The sequence below is a fragment of the Enhydra lutris genome, unplaced genomic scaffold (assembly GCF_002288905.1).
Source record: "Enhydra lutris kenyoni isolate GAN:26980312 unplaced genomic scaffold, ASM228890v2 scaffoldscaffold293, whole genome shotgun sequence".
Lineage (NCBI taxonomy): Eukaryota > Metazoa > Chordata > Mammalia > Carnivora > Mustelidae > Enhydra > Enhydra lutris.
Window position 1 is genome coordinate 29825 of NW_019154377.1, and position 4975 is coordinate 34799.

The 4975-nt window shown below is 47.7% G+C and overlaps 1 pseudogene; it reads left to right on the forward strand.

The window, feature by feature from the left end:
• Window positions 1–387: 387 nt before the first annotated feature.
• On the forward strand, window positions 388–3893 carry LOC111140245 (annotated as a pseudogene).
• Window positions 3894–4975: the final 1082 nt, after the last annotated feature.

Consider the following 4975-nt stretch of genomic DNA (forward strand, 5'->3'; position numbering starts at 1 on the left):
GAGTGCTCTGAACATCCAGCTGACCCAGATGTGCACAATGTGTGGAATGTCTGGAGACACCAGGCAGAGAGGGAATTTTACGAAATAAGTAGGTACTGGGAAAAGGAATCACCACATCTCTGTATGCAGTGTTAGTCATTGGAACAATGGCCCTCAGTCCATGGACTGTCTGAAACAGCTCAGCAGCAGACAAAATAATTCCCCAGAAACCTGGCTAACCCGGAACCCACAAACCATCAATCCTCAAACAAGGCCTAACAAAGAGAAATTCAGACCTCAGAACAGAGTACCTGCCAGGAACCCAAAGACTGGGAGGCTTCTGATCCCATTTCACATTGGACAGATGAGTCACATAGACACTGGGTGGGTAAGGAGCCTCCACACCTCATGTTGGCCAGCCCAATGGAGCACAAGGCAAGTAAGCTCAAGAGAACAGGCTTGACATGTGTGAAGAAACCAGGAGTCATGCATCCCAGCTGTGTATCGGGAAAATGATTCAGCTCAACAAAAGCATTAACATGGGCCTTGGTACCCAATGTACAAAACCTCAGCTCTCCACTAGTCCAAGCAGGCACCTGGACAGCCCACTCACCATGTGCCCTTGGATCAGGAGACCAACAATTGAGAGGTCTGTGAGGCCTGGAGAGCCAGGTCCCCATGTTCCCTTGGACATGGAGAATAACCAATCTGCTCTCTATTACACCAAACAGGCACCTGGACTGCAGGTTACCATGTACTCTTGGACCTGGACACCTACCGAGCTGTCTGATGGGCTAAGCAGGCAGGTTGACAGGGGGCTAACCATGTGCTCTTGGACCTGGAGACCAAAAATGCAGCTCTGTGATAAGCCAAGCAGGCAACTTCACAGCTGCCTCACCATGGACCCATGGACCTGGAAACCACAAAATCACGTCTCTACTAGGCCAAGCTGGCACCTGCACAGCTGGCTCACCATGTGCCCATGGACCTAGAGACCAACCAAAGAGCTCTGAGCTAAGCCAAGCAGACACCTAGACATGTGGCTTACCATGTGCCCTAGGACCTTGAGACCAAAAACTCAGCTCTTTGCCTGGCCAAAGGGGCACCTTGACAAAAGGCTCACCAAGTGCCCTTGGACCTGGAGACCAAAAACAGCTGTCTGGTGGCTTAAGGAGGTACCATGATAATGGGCTAAATGTATGCCCTTGGACCTTGAGCCCAAGAAATGAGATCTGGGCTAGGACAAGCAGACACATAGACAGGAGGCTCACCATGTGCCCCTGGACCCAGAGATCAGCAACCCAGCTCTCTGCTTGGCCACATGGCCACCTTGGCAACAGGCTTCCCATGTGTCCTTGGACATGGAGAACAACTATGTTTTCTAATGGGCTAAACAGTAAGGTTGACGGTCAGTATGCTGGGTGCCCTTGGACCTGGAGACCAACAATGCAGCTCTGCACTAGGCCAAGAAGGCCCCTGGACAGTGAGTTCAGCATGTTTCCTTGGACACAGATCCTTCCTTCTCCCAAGAGTACAGGGCACTCAAACACAGGGCTTTCCAACTGGCGTCACATTACAAGACCTCCAAACCTGCTCAACATTGCACTGATTTGTCCAATGAAGCCATGGGGACCTGGCAGCTTCCAAACCATGAGCCTTCCATCCCAGGAGAGCTCTGGACGAAGAAGCCAATGGGACACCAACTTGACCCAAAAATCTATGACTGCATGCTTTTCGCCTCTGCAGAGAAGTGAGCATTTGAGTCTCTTCTCACTTTCAATGTCCTTCAGCCTGAGGGCCTTGTGGCCTGCTCTCTCTGCATTATTCATTTTGTGGGGAGGTCTCAAAAAAAAAAAAAAAAATACAGCATACCCTGGGAGATTAAATAGGCCAGGGGTTTGAGCACTTTGTTTTTGAATTCATGGCAGGAAATGAGGAGGGGCAATGGGAGGAATTTGTGCAGGAGAACCAGGCCTTGAGCTATGTGGAGTCCTTGGCAGAAATCCTCCAGGTGAAGGAGAAGTGTTACATCCTCAAGGGAGAGGTGGAGGCCTTAAAGCAAAAAGCCAAGCTATGCACTGAGAGGCAGGCTCAGCTCCATGAGATGGAGAGTTTCTTCCTTCAACTGAAGGTCTTTCTAGATGTTTCTGCCTTACACGCAGTGCCCAAGGGTTAATGTGTGTGCACCTACGCTCTATGGCATTGAGCGGGAGTTGGGAAATAGGTGTTCATCTCCCCGATTGATGGTTAGTTATGAATTTAAGTATTAGGCAAATAAACCATTTAAGATAAAAAAAATTTAAAAAAAAAGAATTTATTAATATCATGTGGCTTCAGATGGAAGGGTCTCTACCCTGACCCTTCCTGACCTTAGGTAGAACTCACTGCAGTAAGAATAGACATCTCCAACGCTTATCCAAGCATCCTTGATCCTCCTAAGCCCAAGCTTACTTTGAAAACAGCCACCGTGTGGGCAGCTCCAAGCTTGAAGCTAGGGTTCTCTGGAAGAACCTCGTGGTCACATCCTCCTCCTCTTGGAGCTGGTGCTTCCCAGCAGTACAATGAAATCCTGATTCATCATATGGGGCTCCTTGGCAGTGCACATGCTCACTGTGGACTAAGTTACACCCTAATCCTCAGTGGTCAGCTCAGGCTGGTCCTTGCAGAGATGGCTGTTGCTGTATGCATTCCTCAGTTTCCCCTGATTTTTCTGAACTCGACTTGTCCCTGTTCTTACCTCCATTGACAACCACTTGTCCCACCGTTGCCTTATCCTTCTTTGGGTTATTCTCATCTCCCAAGCCTGCTGATGTTCTGTCTCCCATCTGCTCCCTCCATACTCGGTTTTCAGTCTAGGTCCGGCTCAGGCTCCTGCAGGGGACACACAGAGAAGGGCCCAAGTCAGGTCTCAGCTGCAGTCCCCAGAGCTACTAAATGGGCACCTCAGATCCTCATGCACTCACAGAAACTGAGCAGGAAGGGAATTGGGAGAATGTGAATACCAATCTTAGCTTACACATGAGGAAACCGAGGCCCAGAGGACTTAGGAGCCAGGGCAGGAAGTAGAATGTGGCCTCAGTGGAAGCTCTGGCTTCTCTGGACTGAGTTCAAGTAACAGAATAGCTGTGACTCTTCCAAGGCTATTTAGCTTCTCCGCTCTCATTCAGTCTGCAGTCTCCATTCATTGAGGAGCCACTTTGGTGTTACAGCAGTGGCAATTAATGAGCACCTTGATCCTATACAGAAACTCTTCATGGACAGGATTAGGGGATACAGAATGAAGCTATGGGCATCTAAAGGACCGGCCAATACTGGCCCAAAGCCCCAATAAGACTTAGGGAGCTTATTTTTTTTTTTTTAAGATTTTATTTATTTATGATAGAGAGAGAGTGAGCGAGAGAGGGAACACAAGCACAGGAGAGCTGGAGAGGGAGATACAGGCTCCCTGATGAGTAGGGATACTGATATGGGGCACCATCTGAGGAGTTGGGGTCATGACCTGAGCCGAATGCAGACACCCCAGGTACTCTTGAGCGAGTATTTTTTAAAATTTTTATTTTTTTTAATTTCTTTTCAGTGTTCCAGAATCCCTTGCTTATGCACCACACCCGATACTCCATGCAATGTGTGCCCTCCATAAAACCCACCACCACACTCACCCAACCTCCCACTCCCTGCCCCTCCAAAACCCTCAGATTGTTTTTCTGAGTCCACAGTCTCTCATGGTTCATCTCCCCCTCCAATTTCCCCAACTCCCTTCTCATCTCCATCTCCCCATGTCCTCCGTGTTATTTCTTATGAGAGAGAGAGCTTTTTAAGCTTAAGCAAATGTATGGTCAAGCAGACATGATTACGTTCCAGACTTCACACATGAAGATTCAAAATTTGAAGTCATTGAAAAGCTCCAGTCCTGAAAAAATAAGGGGAAATTACTTTGGTAACTGACTAGATTAGTTGTCTAACTGGATCAGAATAAACATACGTTTGTCAACAGTTACACGTCCTTTTAATTATCATTCCAAATAAATTATTTGGTGATGTTGACTTAAGAAAAATTTTAAAAACCACAGTAAAAATCTGTGCCTCAGCTTCATGTGATGTTCCCTAGCCCTTGTAATATGAATGACCCTGTGAAGGGCATTTCCAATCTACAATAGGTTCTCTCCAGCACCCTTTTCCAAAGAGCATGGGGTGTGTGCTTTCTGGCTGCAAGGAATAAAAGCTGCAACTTGTTTCCTGGGAGGTGTGTTCCTGGTGAATTGGCTTAAGGGTATTGCCATCAGCTAAGGCTCTGCCAGGATGGCAGGAACCATTTTTCACACGTGCATGGTGTGGCAGATTTCCCAAAAATGAACACACTTTTTCCAGGTAAGATTGCTCACTGTACTTCCTCTTGTCTTATCCCTGCTGTTTTCCTAACTATGGGAAATTGTATAAAACAAGATAGTTATAGTAGACGGGTTTGGGATTTAGTAAGAGCTGTTGGGGTGTCTGTGTGGTTCAGTTGGTCAAGCACCTTCCCTCAGCCCAGATCATGAACCCAGGGTCCTGGGATCAAGCCTCACATTGGGCTCCCTCCCTGCTCATTGGGGAGCCTGTTACTCCCTCTCCCTCTGCTGCTCACCCTGCTTGCTCTCTCTGTTTTCTCTGTGAAATAGATAAATAAATACATCTTTAAAAACAACAACAACAACAACAAAAACCCATCCAGAGACAAGATGGCAGAGAACTAGGAAGAGGCGCCATTTCAACCTGTACCCTAAAGTGAGCTGATTACCTACCAAAGAACTCTGATCATCCATGAAATCAGCCTGAGATTAGAATTATACATGTCTGGATCTCTACGGGAGCAGAAGACACCAGTGGGCAGGTAAAGCAGGGTGGGAACATCGGACTGATATCAGAAGTTAAACAAAAGGGGGAGGGAGCCACCAGAAGGGACCCAATGGAAAGTAATACCCCAATACGAGAGTGCCCTGCGACTGGGGACCAGCAT